The sequence below is a fragment of the Pomacea canaliculata genome, linkage group LG3 (genome assembly GCF_003073045.1).
Source record: "Pomacea canaliculata isolate SZHN2017 linkage group LG3, ASM307304v1, whole genome shotgun sequence".
NCBI classification, from domain to species: domain Eukaryota; kingdom Metazoa; phylum Mollusca; class Gastropoda; order Architaenioglossa; family Ampullariidae; genus Pomacea; species Pomacea canaliculata.
The window spans coordinates 38,948,362-38,964,966 of NC_037592.1; the positions used below are offsets into that span (position 1 = coordinate 38,948,362).

The 16,605-nt window shown below is 43.6% G+C and overlaps 1 protein-coding gene across 2 annotated transcripts in view; it reads right to left on the reverse strand.

Moving 5' to 3' along the window:
* Positions 1–12,943, reverse strand: part of LOC112558795 (transforming growth factor-beta-induced protein ig-h3-like) — a 30,143-nt gene extending 17,200 nt beyond the window's left edge. For both annotated transcript variants that reach the window (XM_025229462.1, XM_025229461.1), the window contains exon 1: positions 12,221–12,943. The gene's annotated coding sequence lies outside the window, so the exon portion shown is untranslated. The remainder of the gene's footprint in view (positions 1–12,220) is intronic.
* Positions 12,944–16,605: the final 3,662 nt, after the last annotated feature.

A 16,605-nucleotide genomic window follows, 5' to 3' on the forward strand; every position in this document is an offset into this window, starting at 1 on the left:
GCTGTGGTTGGCCGCAATGAATGCTGGGTATGATCAGGTTCTGTGAAGCATCTTCACAGATGCCACAGCGACCATCACGTGTGCTCGGCGAGAACAGTTTAGTTCTGAGTGAAGCTGCTGAGGCGATAAACCTTTTTCTGTAGAGCGAAAATAAGGCGCATACTTCGGAAAATAAGTTGGAAAGTTGATCTGCTTTGTTGTGATTTGTTCATAGACATTGTACTCATGTGTGGAAAACACGAAAAATTATACTTGACACGTTGTACCCTTGCCACGTGCACGGTCACACTATATATATATAAGACATTGGAGTTGGTGGCTCTTATAGTCCTTCAGTCACTCCTTCATTCACTGGATTTTCTTTTCTCCCTTCAACCTTCTTTCAAGAAACTTTATCTCCCTTTCATCTCCACAAACACATTTCTTAGCATTTGCGGAAATCCCACGAAATCTGTGAAAAAATCTTTTATTTTTTAACAATCGTTTAACCTTTGAAATATGTCTCAGCCAGTATTATCATCCATTGCTCCACCGCACCTCTGACACATCCTTCATTGCTGTTTCCCTTCTTGCTTGACGAGAAGAAATCGTGGGAAGTGGAGGTCAGAGCTCATGAAGCACCAGGAGGAGGAGCCAAGAAAATGTCAAGGGAAGCAATGCGCACCCCGAGTGCTGTACCCGTCGGGTGGTTTTCAGAGAAGAGTCTGCATCGTGTTTCCAGGAGGAGGTCTTCGCTGGATGCTGCTCCTTCTTTGCTCGCATCGTCTGCCCACTTCACTCCGAGGCTTTGCCAGTCTTGTTTGTTTACATTGTCCGCTCAATTCAGGGTTGTCGTTATTAGCAGACGCCTTTGAAGTGTTGATACCCGCTTGATGTTCTCAGTGTTACATGCAACATATGTTTCATACCTTTCTTTGCTCTTTCTGCCTCTTCTTCTCTTTTCTGATTTTTTTCACCTTTTTTCACACAAAATATTGTTATCTTGTGCTAATAACAGACAAGAAAAAGAGTCCTAACAATTCTTTTTTTATTCCTCTCTGATGATGCCAAGATATGCGACCGTGTAACGACTTTTGACAACCGATTATGACTTTTTGTAAAATGAGTTTGTCACGAGTTTTTACAGATCTCTCTCTCTCTCTGTATATAATCGTGTCATCATTTTTTGACGACTGATGGTGTCATGACCATTGACAATTGTTTTCTTTCCTATCACAGGTAGGCCAGTCCCAGCCAGGACACTCCCCATGCTACTTTCATTAAATAAAACTTCTTTTGGGGTGTCCTCTGTAAGAACGCCTCCTAGAACTTTCACTTTCTTCTGTGTGAGTAGAGTACCCTGTAGCAGCACCTTCTTACAGGACATGCCAGCACACGGGCCAATGGAAACAATGTGAATGTAATTTGCATGTCTCTCAGCTCTCTCTTTATTTTTTACCATTCTGCACTCACAGGCCGTAAACACGATACATGGATTGGGGAAGGTAATGTCCCTTCACCTCACAAACTTGAGGGGCAGCTCTCTGAATTTTCTTTTTCTGCTTGAATCTGTTGTAGTTTTAGTGCCTGTCGTACTGACAGGTACTATGGCGTCGCTGGCATTGTTCTGGACTGGTTCCTTGTCTGTCGCCTTTTGTTTTTTCTCTGCTGACATCAACTCTCATCACCATTAGTCTTCTCTGGCGAACCCATCACAGTTTTTTACAAGTCGTTCCCGTGATAGACTTGACATCAGTGCCAAACAGTCATGTGTTTCAACACTTTAGTGCAATATCTGCGTTGTCATCATCCAGACATTCCTCTGACGATTCCATCGACGTTTCTTGTCGAGCGGCGGCCGGACGGCATCGAAAACACATCGGCGCGGGCCTGCTGGAGCATCGCGAAAAAGGTGTTTTGTGATTGGTTAGTGTAGTGTAGTGTAGTGTAGTGTAGTGTAGTGTAGTGTGTATTTGTATCTTAAAATTACTACTACTCACATGCCATCAGCACAACAAAGGAAGAAGCCAAATGTTTTAGTACAGCCGCCTCTGCACCGACAGTCGCGAGGAAAGTAGTTTAAAGTTTTGGTGTCTGAAGGTCCTTCTGTACAGCTTTGACATTTCTCCTTCATCAACTTTACCTACAGTGTAAAGCATGTCCTTACTTAATATGTTAATATTAGGCTAATGGACGTGCTATATGTTTGCTAATGCCCCTGTCCTTTCTACTGGTGTCAGCAGCATTTAAAGTCTCAAAGGTTTCTGGACAATTTCGTGAACAACCAGTGTGGCTGTCTGCAGATCGCTGTTAACCGCTAGAATACTGTTTACAATTCCCTCTGACCTGTTGTCCTTTCATCATCCCGGCGCTTATTCGTTGGACCACAAACCGGATAGTTATTTTCTTATCTCTTACTATACTATAACCACCGCCATGCTTTTATTTTCTTGTAAACAGATTTAGAAGCCGCGCACGGCGGGGACGAAAGAAAGCAGGTGGGTGTCACACTAAAGATTAAACATAACTGGCAGCCTCATAGTCTTATAAGTATCCGCAGGTATAAACCACATCCTGGCAGTTGTAGTCGAAGTAATGCTGTTGCCCTTGTCGCTGATGGTGAAGGCACACGCCAACACCGTGTCTTTCAGTTTTCATTATCTGCTTCGCACCTTGCCATTTCCAAAACAAACAAAAAAACAAAAAAACAAAAAAACAAAAAAAAAAAAAAAAAAAAAACAAAACGCGGCACCAAACAGCAAAATAACAACAACAACAACAAAATCCAGACAAGTGAAAGCTACCAGCCGTGGTGGCATCATGTAGGAGCGTAGGTACGGAGCGGCGCGGCACACGGGCGGCAGAAAGCGCGTAAGCTTGTGTTAAGACGCGCGGAGCGAACGCGACGCGGCGGCGGCGACCTGAGCGAATATTTGGTTTCACTTCTGCTGCCTCAGCAGATATACCCTCATCGCCTCGTATACCCGTACCCCAGACAAGAAAACATAACTCTAAATTCATGCTGTTTACGAACAGGATTTTCTTTTAAAAATATATTTATTGCCAATAAACCAGATTCTAGAATTAAATCTTTATCTGATCCAACTGACATTTAAAAAATCACCTCATTGGAATTTTAGGAAGAAGAGGTAAAGCCTGGAATGTTGTTTATGTATAAATAACTGTTTGTGACAAACACCTGTTCTTGGTCGTACCTGCAACATGCCTCAGGCTGCTGCTTGGTCTGGTCCCGAGTGTTTGACCGATGGGAATAATATGATAAACAAAGTTTGGTCTGAGTTCTCTATGCCACTGACATTGTTTTTCCTTCCTTGTTTGTTTCAACTGTTATTTGGTTTTACCATCAAGAAAATCTCGAGGTTTCTGCTGTCTTTGCAATATATATAAAAATTGGTTTTACCATCAGCTAAAGCTTCACGTTTCTACAATCTTTGCATCATAACCATACCTGTGCCATCTGTTCATTGAAAGTCAGTTGGTTTTTTTTTACGTATCACGATGCATGAAGAGAGAGAGAGTGTGTAAGATTTATTTGCGCAGACTTTTCTTTAACCCTCCATCACCCAGCATGGCAAACATTGTAAAGGCGAAGTTCACGAAGAAGTAGTGCAACTAGTGAAGAACAGTTTGCTTTTTTATCTGTGCATAATTCTTTCTTCCTTCTTTTCTTTTCTCCCTATTTCCTCTTCTCCCGTTTCTCTCTCTCTCTCTCTTTTTCTTACGTGTAAAGACTGAATAAAATGGATCCGTTTCCTATACAGTCCTCCTCTCTCAGGGTCCTCAGCAGCCCGAGGTCCTCAATATTTTTTCAATCGTAAACAACGGAAACAAATATATTTAAAAATCACACTGAACATCGTCGGTCGATGAACTTGAACAAACGAAATCGGCTTCGACTTGGTCTTTGCCTCCCAGGCGGCGACTTCCGCATCACGTGATCTTATCACCAGACATCAGCGATGTCAAGTATGTCGGCGCTGCAAATGTTTTGTGTATTTTGACTTTAATTGTCGTCGTGGTTCCCAGTGTTTGTCACATTATCATTATCGTTATTATCATCATCGTTGTTGTCCTTATTTCTGTTGTAGATGTAGGTTTGACGTTTTCAGATTTTTCCTTTCCAAGCCTGAACGTTCACTTCATGCTCAGACGAAGACTATTTCGGGTGTGGGTGAGGGTGAGGGTGAGGAGTAGTTTGAGTGTGAATCCCGTTTATGTCATCATTATGAGACAATGTATCCAAGACAACCTGTGTGCACTCGTACCCGTGCTCGTACCAGTTTTTGTGTAGCTTGCATGCCGCGCATGCGCCGTCGCTCCAGTCTGAGGTGAAGCTGTTTGTTCATGCCAGCCTCACACCTCAAGCTCGTTGCATGTATTCAAGAAACTTCATTTCGTGTAACAGCTGCTGGAATAAACATGCTGGTTCCTAAAAATGTTTCTAACCGAATGACTTTGCACCGAGAGCTTTGGATCCTCAGCCTTGAGGATGGCCTCATCTCACCCTTCGTCTCCCAGTTTGCGCAAATTCTTTTTGACAAAAAAAATCACAGTTAATATCTGAAATAAAAAAATCCAAAGGCCTGGTGCTGTATTTTATACTTTAGCCAAGATTGTCGAGTTTGTTGTGGTAAAAGGAACATTATCACATTTAATCTTTACCAGCCAACAAGGATGTTCGTGGTTTTCTCGTGAGAGGAGTAAAAGTTTATCAACAGGCCTGAGTTACCTCGCTAATTGGTTGTACTTTTTTCTTTATAGAAAACTCTCTTTCTGAAGGAAAAAGCGAAACACAAATTAGCAAATTTTTTAGTTTTAAAAAAAAAACCTTTTCAAAAGAATTAATGAATAATCGTTTGGGGTGTCTACCCCATTAAAGTGTTTCATTGAAAACTTGAAAGCGATAAAAACATTTCAAAATCATCTTTGTAAAAATTTCCAAGGCTGGACATAAAATGAATTTGTGAAAAGCTAAGACCTGACATTTCACTCTGTTTAAAAAAACCGACACAGATTATGTTTAGGATTTTAAAAGACGGGTTTTCCATGAGAACAGCTAGGCTGTGCTTTCCAAGGACATCAACCTTGATGTCTGCACCCGGAACTAACGGTTTCAGAGGCGCTGCCATGGCAACCTCGTTAACGGGATCATTGCAAAGTCGCAACCTCTGGGGTACCAGCCTGTGACTGTGCACCTCCAGGGCAGACAGAGGCCAACCAGTCATCCCTGCTCGGTTTCTCCATCTGTCAGTCAGACGAGCGTTCTCCTCAGCTTTTATCGGCATGAGACTGATGAACCACTCACCCCTCCGTGGATGTTATGAATGCCAGTCAGATGACTATTAGTCAGCTGTCCGTGTCAGTCTGAAATACAGACCTACAAACTGGTCCTCCCACACTTTTTCGTGTCGGTCTGACGAACAGAGCAGCAACCCACCCCTCTGTCTCCGTCCACTGGTCTGGATATTTCATTTTCTAGAGGCGCGAATGGGGAATGACAATTCAAGATTCAAAAAATTTTATTCTGCCGCCATCCTAAAGGTACACTGAGAATAAAATTTTAAAAAATTACATGAAAGGAATAACCACGCGTCAGGAGCCGTCATATATAGTTCGTCACGTGTCCAGGTGTGGCCGGTTGCTGGGACTTGCTGAGTCAGCAGTTCCTGTTTCGCAATGTTAAGAAAAAAATTGTTGTTGCTGTTGTTGCTAGTGGTGATGCTGATGTTGACTGTACGAACTCTGGCGTCCCTAAGATTTATTTTGCTGCTGCCAATTCTGTGGAGCTGGTCTCGCCTGTGGCTTGTAGACTGTGGGTGAGACCTTCTGTGGCGCAGCTCCTGGTGGGAAGCGGATGTGTCGACACAGGAGCTCACACCAGGCATCTCGTCCCCACGCTGTGCTTCATATCATTCACCAGTTCACCATATCGTGGCACCAGCCACTCAAAATGTCACCTGACCTACCCTACCCCCAGCCCGTGTCCCTCGTGTATTCTGCCTGTCACAAATACATGGTATGAAAAATAATAAGTTTGCTCACGAAGGCTTATCTTTTATCCCAAAGAGGTCACTGCTGTATTTCCGAGAAACTGAAATATAGAGTTGGTAATAAATACCGCCAAACGGTGTGAAAAATCTCATCATGAAGTTTGGAGTAATTAAACTAGAGGACCGCTCGAGGAGGGGAACAGACAAGTCCTTGGGCTTCATCTACCCAAAGATGGCAGCTGCAGGGGAGATTGAACAGCAACAGCAGCAATGGCCAGGCTGAGAGGAATTGGGGGGAAAAGCGCCATCAGGTTTATTACAAATACAGGTTAGTAGTCCCCATCTATTGCCAGACCTGGACTTTGCTTGCTAATACTGAAACACGAATCCAAGTATTCAAGACCAACACCTGTGTTGGTGATAAATCCACAATCGCTTAGACACCTAAGGCTCCTGATGTCGACTTTTCTAGAAGGTACAACTACCATGTATCCCCAGGGAAAGCCAATGGGGAAATAACTGCGCTTTTTTTTCTTATTTTTCACCAAACCTCGTCGCACGAGAGTCTGGCAAAGTATCAATGAACGCATCATCCATTGGCTCATCGCTGTTGTTTGTCATCGCTGTAGGGTCCAAGTGTTCTTTAGCGATGGAGATGGAAAGTGCCGAAAGAAGCTGATGGCCTTCCTGATGAGTACAAAGAGGGTTCAAATACCCGACTGCATCTACCTGCCCAGTCCAAGTCAACATGGCCAACAGCCAGAGCTCATTGTGCCGTTGGTGAACCCGACAACACAAACAGTTGAGTGTTTGTCATGTCAGGGAAGACCTCATCTGTGAACTCTGGACCTTCTGCTTCCAGATCGCATTTCGGGCAAACCCTGACACTGAGAGTTCCACAGTGAACCCCACGAAGACATGAAAGGTAACACAAAGCAAACTGTCAGTTTGAAACTGGAAAAATATAAATGATAAAAACAAGGTTACAGTATTTTTAACCATTAATATCGAGTATAATAATATTGCTCGATGTGTTTGAACTGAGGGTGACCGCTGGGAAAATGTTCAAGGAGGTGGTTCCCAACTTGCCAGGCGCTGAGGACTTTTTTCATTCGCACCACATGTCATGAAAAGTCTTTCAATGGCTGTCTTACTGTTTAATATATTACAGACATTAAACCTCACATGGCTGAAAACCTGCAAAATGTTGTTGCATCAGCAGTAACACGAAAGTAACAGCTGGCGGAAGGAAACAAAAACAGAACAAACAGGAGCCGCGGATAGCATATCCTGCTTGTCACCCATTTTCCATTTTACCTACCCTCCTCACCACCCCCCTAAAAAAACAACAAATCAAGTTACACGACAACTACAATTTTCTACTAGACACAAGTAGACAAGAGCGAATGGTGCCGAACTGAGATTGGACTGTCATAAATGTTAAGGGTATGTAGTAAGAAGTAAGATCAGGGGGCGATTAGGAGCAAGAAGAAGTGAAAGAAAGGGCAAATAATTCGTAAGTAGGTCTGTCCAGAAGGCTGAAAGCTGTAATGGAATCAGGCAGTAAAACCCATAGGCAGCACCTGAGGATGCTTGGCCCTCACCCAGGGTATACACTAATACGCAGACTGCAGGTTCTAGCTCACCTGGGGAAGACCATGTTGGAAGAACAAGTATGATACTTTCAGATAGGAGAGCTGACGTCATCAGAGTACCTTGACACGCGCAGGTAAGATGCTAGTAAGAAGGAAGGTGGTTTATGTCTAAGCCACGTGAGGAAGGAGGAGCCCATTCGATCTCTCCTTCCGCGGACTTTTTCTTTCCCTGATGTGATCTTCTTTGTTGGCGGATGGAAGAAGATTCCAGTCTGATTTTCTTGGTTTTCTGATACTCTGAGAGTTTTGTCCCTCAGACGGAGCGGCAGCAGTTAAAGTATGCATTGTAACAATAAACAACATGTCTTTCTTTACTCGCATTATTTATGGGACAAAGTGCGAGGAAATATCTTTGCTGGGAACAGTGGCGCTAGTCATTATCTCATTGCACTCATGGGTGGGCGCACCAGCAGCTTGCCATCTGCCGTAAACCATAAACACAAGGCAGGTAATGTGTGTATACAGACAATAATGTGACAGATATATTGATGCAGTAAAGCAACGAGGAGGAGTACATCTGCTGCTGATGTAGGTTACTGAGGACAACAACATCAAACGTACAGCCAGCCGCTCGACAGATGTCAGTAAGGATGAAGAGAATGATACTAAAAGAACAGTTACTCTTTAAGGTGTAATAATAATTAGACGATAATTATTATTATTTGCGTCCATATGTGTGTGCGCGTACGCGTGCATGCGTGTGCATGTTACTACTCTGCTGTATCCAAGCAACAGCAACATCTGAGAACTTGGCAGCTAATCTGACGAGCCTTGACACCGAAACTATTTCAACCTTCAAGTCAACGCCCAGGGGTCAGAGACCGAGAGGTTAAATGACTGTCGAGCCAATTCTCGCTTTGCCTTTCCGCTGGCCTCCCCATGTTCCCCATATTCCCCACAGGGTGGCAGCTACTGTTCTCTCTCTTCTCTGCAAACGACAAAAAAAACAACAACTGTCGACCAAGCATGTAGCACAGACTCAGCATTTATGAAATTATTTTGCCTGCAAGCCACAAACCACTTGAGTGCTGGTCCTACGCGAAGGACTGAGCTCAACTAACTCTCGAGAGCTGTGAGTCACTAGGCTGTTGATGCCGTCCGAAACCAAGGTGAAGAAAAGGACTCAGAGTCTCTGGTTGCCATTAAGGAGCGACAAAAAAGAACCTGGAAAATTATTGAGGTGGTGGCATCAGGTGCTCCTTGATGCCAACTGATAATGATGATGATGATGAGGAGGAGGAGGAGGAGGAGGACGACGACGACGACGACGACGATCCAAGCGGCTCATCTCCTGTATTAGACTCGCAATAGCAAAAGTGTTTAACGAACGACTACATCTGACAGCCAACGAACGGTAGAGAAATGGAGGAAACCAATTGCTCAGGCAGAACTTCCAAGCAACTGCCTTTAGCTATTTTGAAAACAAGTAGAATAAAAATGTCGAAACTAAAATGTTGAAACCTCAGGCAGTAAATGAAGTCCCCCATCCCTTTATCCACTCACCCTCACTCCTCTCTCTCTAACACCCCACCCCATCCCACACCTCGCTCCTTTTTCTCTCACTCTCTTAGGCGTGAGCAAGTAGCATTCCCCACCCACACACACACACCTACAGACACACACACAAACACACACCCACATGCACGAATACTGAGCTGTGCAGATGCTGCATGCTATCTGAGACAAATCGTGGCGCGAGCTTATAGAACCAAATGATAGCACGCTACATCCGGGAACTTGGGATTCCAGATTCCAGATGCTTGAAGCCTGATAGACACACGGCTGCCTGCCTTGAGAGTAAACACACCGCGAGCAGGATTAATACTACGGCAGACAGAGAAAACAGAAGAAAAAGGGAAAAAAACTAAATTAAGAGAATTTTTTTAGTTAAAGTACTTCTGACAATCCAAGTGACACTTTTACACCATATCAACTCTAAATTCATTTTGTTCCATTCTCTGCATTCTTTAGGCTCTCACCTGTTTATTTATTCCCATTCCTAATCAAAGTTTCAACAGTAATAAATTAAGCTTTCATTACAAAAATCTCTTTTATTGTGTAAAGATTGAATAGAACAACAAGAACACATTCCTTCGCTTTCTTCTTAAATTGGAGAAGAGTGGAGGCAGGTTATCAGTCTCGGGTTTTACTTTTTGCGTATTTCAGTGGGACAATATATTGTATATCTCCCCTGTCTCCATAGTTCTACTCAGATAATAAACTTCCAGCTGCATGGAAGACTGAAAGAAGAAGGTTGTGAAGAGCGAACAAGAGCGGGTGTATGTTTGGCCACGAACCCAGCCACACCCAGTCTCCTTGTGATCCCACAAACACCCGGAGGGACCGGCACCGGCACCCAAGCTGCCACGTTTGAAACGGCGCAACAGAGTCGAGCTTGTGAACATAAACCGTGCCTGCTCGGGAAGTGATCCCACCCACCATTGCTGTGATCCCAGACGACAGCAGCTGCCGTATCTGAGTGAACTCTGACCTCGCTCTGTTCAACTCTGCTGGAGATGAGGTGTAAATCTCAACACCTCCCCCCAATTAACGCCGTTTCCGCCATCAAAAATAAATATATTGCCAATTTAATCCCTCTTCCGTTCGCGTACATCAGCGTGGGCAGTTTTTCTAGACGACCCATGAGATAATTATTATCTATAGACGATTTATTTCGCTGAAATAGGTATTAGATTTATAGTATATTTTAACCAAGTTTATTTTTAGCTCATTTTCTCACTGTCTCAGGTACTCAAACTGTCTAACATGATAAAAACCAGTGATGGGTCCATGAGGCTGGAGTAACTAATATTCGATATTTGCTGAGTTGATGTTCGTAAAGAAACTTATCCAACACTTTTTCTTTCATGAGAAGGTTATTGGTTAGGCACTGTGGATCCACATTATCTGGAGATAAAAGAGCTCTGGGGGTAAGGAGACTGGAGGTCCGCACACTATATTATAATATAAAGACTAAAGTATCTTTAGTGGGAGGATGTTGTAAACACGTGACAGCAGAACTAAACCGAGTTCCATGAATGTACAATTTCTATGCTGCACCCATAGGTCCCGTTCTCTCTGATATTTACAGATGTTTTATCTATGGAAAAGACGAGGTAAGCTTGCGAAAGCCAGTCCTTGGGATCTGAAACCTTGTCCAACTTGTGGCGACTTGTGCCGACGACTCGTCCAACATGGGTTCGGAGACAAGGACCGGAACCCCGCGTTACTGTTTGTGGTACGGGTTCGTTCAAAGAGGGACACTGTGTTCAGGATCCAGCGCTACGAATCCCATAATAGTATACAGTTCTGGCATTCCAACGATACTGACTAAACTGTTTACCATAGGAACAGGTGTGCGGAGGAGTGAAGCCACATACATCTTATACATCTTACCGACACATTTGAGGAATCAAAAGTTGGCGGGAGATAAAGGGAAGACAGGCAAGGGGCATGTTCCAGCCTCCTCCTCTGTCTAACGATGATGCTGGCATGGCAACATCAACAAAATTAGAAACATGGCAGAAACTGCTGTTTGAAAAATTGAGATGTTGTGGAGAAAAGCTATGAGGAATATAAACAGGCAGCTGGACAGACATAAAGCAATAGGGCATTCTGATATGAAAAAAAACAAAAAAATGGAAAGAAGATAACAACAAAACAAACAGCCACAACCACCAAACGAAGTCTCAGCATGAATTTGAAAGTTCTAAGCCCATTGGGAATTAGTACACTTTGCATAATGATTTAATTTACAGGAAGGCGCTAATTATTGGTTATGTTGGGGTTTATTTTACTGACCCCAGGATGCAGGGTGTCCTAGTCAAGCAAAGTCTCACTAAATCAACTCTGAATGCCTCTACTCCAAGCATGCTCAGACCACAACACTCCTGTAAACCCTCTGTCATGCATTTCAGTTAAATCCGACATAATAAAAACTGAACTAGAAAAATCGCAGGCAATAAATAAGAACACTACAGTAAGGTATAATTACTCAATGAAGCGAATAATGTGAATATCATTCCAACGATTATCTGACTGATGAAAAGATTCCATAACCCAGTGGAACCCAAGAGCAGTGAATGGTTGACCGCGTCCAGCTCGCGGAATGTGAAGATGGAGCCCACCCCTCTCTTTCTCTGCTTTTTAACTTCCATGATAAACTTATTCCCATTTACTGATTATTTTCGAGTGTAAAACAAAAAGTCGTGAAATGGGGAAAAAAACTAGCCACTGGAGCAAAAAATGTCACAGTAACATTGGTGATGAAGGCAAGATTACCTGTAACACCTAAGTTCACCCCATCCTCCCCAGACACACACAAACAACAACAATAGCAACAAAAAAACCCGCATCTCGTCAGAAGAACATGATAAACGCTGCTTGTTTGTTTGTTTTTTAGTTGTATCAATCTTGTTTATAGGAAACTGCCAGTGATGTAGCTTCCTATAAACTCTTCTGAACATCAATTGCTACACGAAGCATCTGTTGACAAGCATGAGATGAAAGGAACCGCCAACTTCTCCACTTCCAGTCTGCCTAGACTTTGTTTTAATAAGTTTGAAACTCACTCACCTCTTAACGAATGTTGTGAGAAAACGTGGTCCAGAGGCTGGCGGTGGGTGATAATCCCTGTCAGTGGCACAAGACAACAGCCCTCGGCATCGTTTATTCCGAGCGGATCGCAGCTCGTCTGATAGGAAATGTCCTCAGCATCTATCGTCGCTCAAGCCAGGCGAGCCCATTATCTTCCCCTCCCTCCTTCTCTCCCTCCCTACTCCCAGCTGCCTGGCTGTTGTGCAGGCTGCGACGATGTATGGAAAAGAGGATGCGAGCAACGACAAAATTTCACACAATAATTTTTCTCTTCTTTGACCAGAAAGTTCCTGAGATTTCTTCTGCGAAAAAATTTCGTCTGATCGGTGTGTGAGGACACGGATGAATGGCGATTGTTTTTATTCAAGTTTGGCTGGGGTGGGGACGGTCGTCACCCACCGGAAAGGAACCAGGCCTGCCCAGAGAGAGAGGGAGGGATGACAACAGGACGCGAGAAGAGGGCAGGTTCCTCCCATCGCTGAGATTGAGAGATGCTGAGGGTTGTTCTTCCTGCTCTACAGCACCACCAAGGGGTGGAGAACAGTCAGGGGAAGTGAAGTGGAGGGGCAACGCCAGTTCGAAACTCGGACTCTTGTTGCGCAAGTCTCGTACGAACGTGCGCCAGTGCGTGCATGTCCATCTGTGCTTGCACGTGCCTGTGCGCGAAGTACGGAGGAGGATGTACGTGGCGCGCCCTTCTGCCTCCACCCATCACGTGACTGGCGTAACATTTCGTTTTATATGCGTGTTATATATGTGCACGTGCAGAAATACAGGGTTTCGCGTAAACACGCAGTTCAATTAACCCTCGTGTACAATAAACTAAGTTGAACATATATTCACGTGGTCTAACCTCATCTTTACAGTGTTTACCACTCCATCTTTTATCATGTATCTGTATGGAGGGGTGGAAATGAGGTTATTTTTGTGACTTTGTTTTTCTGGACATCCATCCATCCATCAATCCCTCGTTTTATTTGCCCTTCATTCTCTCCTGCCTCTACCCAAACGATAAAGAGGTTAGTAGGTTAATAAAAGACGCGGTTGGTGAGTTCTGCTCGTAAGTCAGTCAGGCGGGTCTGCCATGGGCCCTGTGTTGCTCCTCCCGGGATTGTTTACACTGTGGACGTGTCTGTAGTCGAGGGAGACGGCGGCGGAAGTGTTATTGCGTGTCTGCGGTTCGTGCCTGCAGCTCCACCAACCCTCGGTCCCGGCTGCAAAACAAAACAAAACGAAATGAAAGGCTTTCTCAAGTTTCCGGAATGTCGGCTATATTTTTTGGTCTCATTATAATTATGCCAGAACTTCGCAAGAAATTGTTATTGTTTGGATTCAATCTTGTCGGAGCTCCAGCTGCGTTATTTCGACTCTAACATCCTCGGTCGTTGACCTCAGTGTCTCTCTCTCTCTGACTGATCAAGTGTAAACTGTGGCTGTTTCTAGACAAGTTTGTGGTTTTTTTCTTTTCTTTATTTATTAAAACGAGTAAAATTTGTAGAGACAGAGAAAGAATTAAGCTTTCATACATTTATCTAAGCAAAATCACAGACTGTAAATGAAAACGTTTCTATATATTCTTTTGTAACTTTCCACCCTTCCATTCTAAATGCTCGATGATAAATAAAGAAGCCTAGTGACCTCTGCTCTCTCACACACACACCATCATTACCTGTATCTTCAACAATTAGTTTTCTCGAATGCTGGCTCAGAAAAGAAGTTCCAGTTTCGTATGCCATTACCAATTAAGTAAATAAACAAGTAAACTTGATCGTTTAAGACAAACATTTTTGTGCCTCCTTCCCATTAGGCTGGTAAATAACTCAGGATCCGAGCGAAAAGGGAAATTTTTTAAGTTCAACTTAAAAAAAAAAAAATCATTGGGTGCATGGGAGAATTTGGAAGTCTATTACTTATCTCGTACGATGATGAGATATCACAATACTCACCGAGATGCCTTCGGAATTCCTGCCTGGCTGGAAATGCTCCATCATCCTCCTGCTTTCAATTATTCTCAAACCGACGTTAAACGATAAACCTTGATCTACTTTCATCGATCACTCGGATTTATTGTTTCAATGTTTAAAGGGAAAAGCAAGTCAGATGATCAGCTGGACTTAAATGATATCTACTGACACTGACTCATGTCTAAGCAAACTTTTGGGAAGCAAAACGATCGTTTACTGACCAAGACACAGAGAGACTTCAACTTTTATTGAGAGAGACAGAGAGAAATTTTTTTTTTTTCGTTCACACTAGCGTGGACTATGGCGTGAAATACTCATCATTCTCCAAAAAAAAAAAAAAAAAAAAAGAAAAAGAAAAAAAAAGCTTTGGAATGAAAACATTCGACTCAGTTTCCTCGTAAAGTTTTCCAGTTTTTGGGAAAAGCTTGGGAACATCAGACTGCTGGTGTAACACAACACAGACAAGACAATCGTTAACACATTCACCGGGTAATGGAGAGCCTCGTTCTGGGCAGACTGCCTGGCCTTGCCAGTGCGTGACACGAGGTCAAGGTCGCACGAGCAGCCCACTGGATGCCGACTTCAAAGTTACTAAGGCAGCTTGCAGGGTGTCTGAACATTCGCCAGAAGAAACATCACAGGAATAAAGGTACCCGCTCAACAGCACCAAAAGAACAAAAAAATCCACCCGCGAAGGAATGAAGCATGTGTGTCTGCATTTCTACGCATGCGCAGAGCTCCAGAAATTTCGGCTGACTGACAAGAATTATTAATTCGTTCAGAACTGATTTGTTTCTTTTCGTGCAGGACATCCATCTTATTTCAGCAATGCAGCTCCCACGATTCTTCCTGGTCATTCACAGAATCTTTGGACTCAAACCTTTCACACCAGAAATTAAAGATGTCTAATTTTAAACAATTCAGTTTTATCCAAAATGCAGTGTTTTTATCTGAATCTTTGGCCTCAAAGACTGTTAGCAATGAGACCACATCAAAGGGCAGTGGGGTTGGGGTGGGGCAATCCATTACCCTTTCCCTTCTCCCTTAGGAAACTAAGTGAAGAAAAATCGTGAGATTCTGCCGCTGTTCCTCCGGCCCACAGGATCTTGTACTGCCGTAGCAAACAGAAGAAAGACTGGAGGACGAATGTGCAGGCGGGGTAGGGAGGAGCAAACTTCATGCTCACAGTGAACGTTCACATTCTTGCCTTCTAAGTATCTTTTTATAGGGGGGCGGCTTCCCCTCTTCCCGGTTTCTACGCCACTGATGTAAGGACTCTAAGAAAAAAATAGAAATCTGTTGCCAGGCGCAAGAGTTGCACCCACGCATTACCCTTCTAACTGTCGGTGCAGACAACGCCTACAATTATTTTTAGTGTCCCGCCGTGTGCTCAATTGTGGTATTTATGAGGACTCAGGGACTCATCTACGTCCTTTGTCGGGAAAATGGCAAGGCTACCACATGGCTGGGCTGAGTGTAAGCATGTCTGATACTGTCCAGAAAAATGTCATCTGTAGAAAGCACAGTTGTGGAGAACATTGTTGTGCTGTTGTTACATATGACCTCAACTTTAATGATCATGTAATGAGTGTATTTTGTTTGTCAAGGGCTTAGAGATTTTTTTTCGATGGAGCAGGGTACTACAAGTTTGATCAGGGTCGTCTGCCCCCGGGCACGTGCTGGCTCTCGGTCATCTCTGGTTTGACAGAGTACATGGTTTCTCTTTGGTCGATGACCCCTGTATCATTTTCCCACTCGTCAGTCAACACCTGTCTTCACTGGGAGTCTAGTACAGTTACTCATGTGGCAATATTTTCTCTCGTTTGTGGACGTGTCTTTGGCGACTGCCGCGACTATCCATGTGCTTCCAGCGACAGGCATCAGTCAAGGACGAATGACAAGTGTATGCCATCATAGCCAGGAATCCTCTGGTCTAGGGAAAGTTTGTAGTCCTAGTTTGGTTCCTGGAGTTTGCTTCAAAATGTATTTATTTTACTTTTTGTCTTGCCCTTTATAAGACACTACTGCCAAATAAAAATAAACAGCAAATTTCCGGCAAGATTTGGACGCCACTGACATCGACGTCGTTTCATTGGGTAAAGGTTGAGACATAAATAGTGAAGTTTCTAGATGCAAGTTTTTTTTTTTTTTAAGCAGCTAGTGTAGGGACTCCCGAGCACTGGAAACAGCTGCAGCATTTGACCCCCGCATGTCAATCGCCGATACGCTCGACCGGTTGCAGATCCAACGTAGACAATGTCACTAACAATTTTCAAATTTAGGACCAAATACCAGAAATAAATCCTGGATGCAGCTTAATCAGCAGTATGTAGAGCACTTTACACATGAATACAGCTAAAAAAAAAAAAAAAAACCCATCCGGTGGCTGTTAATTAACTC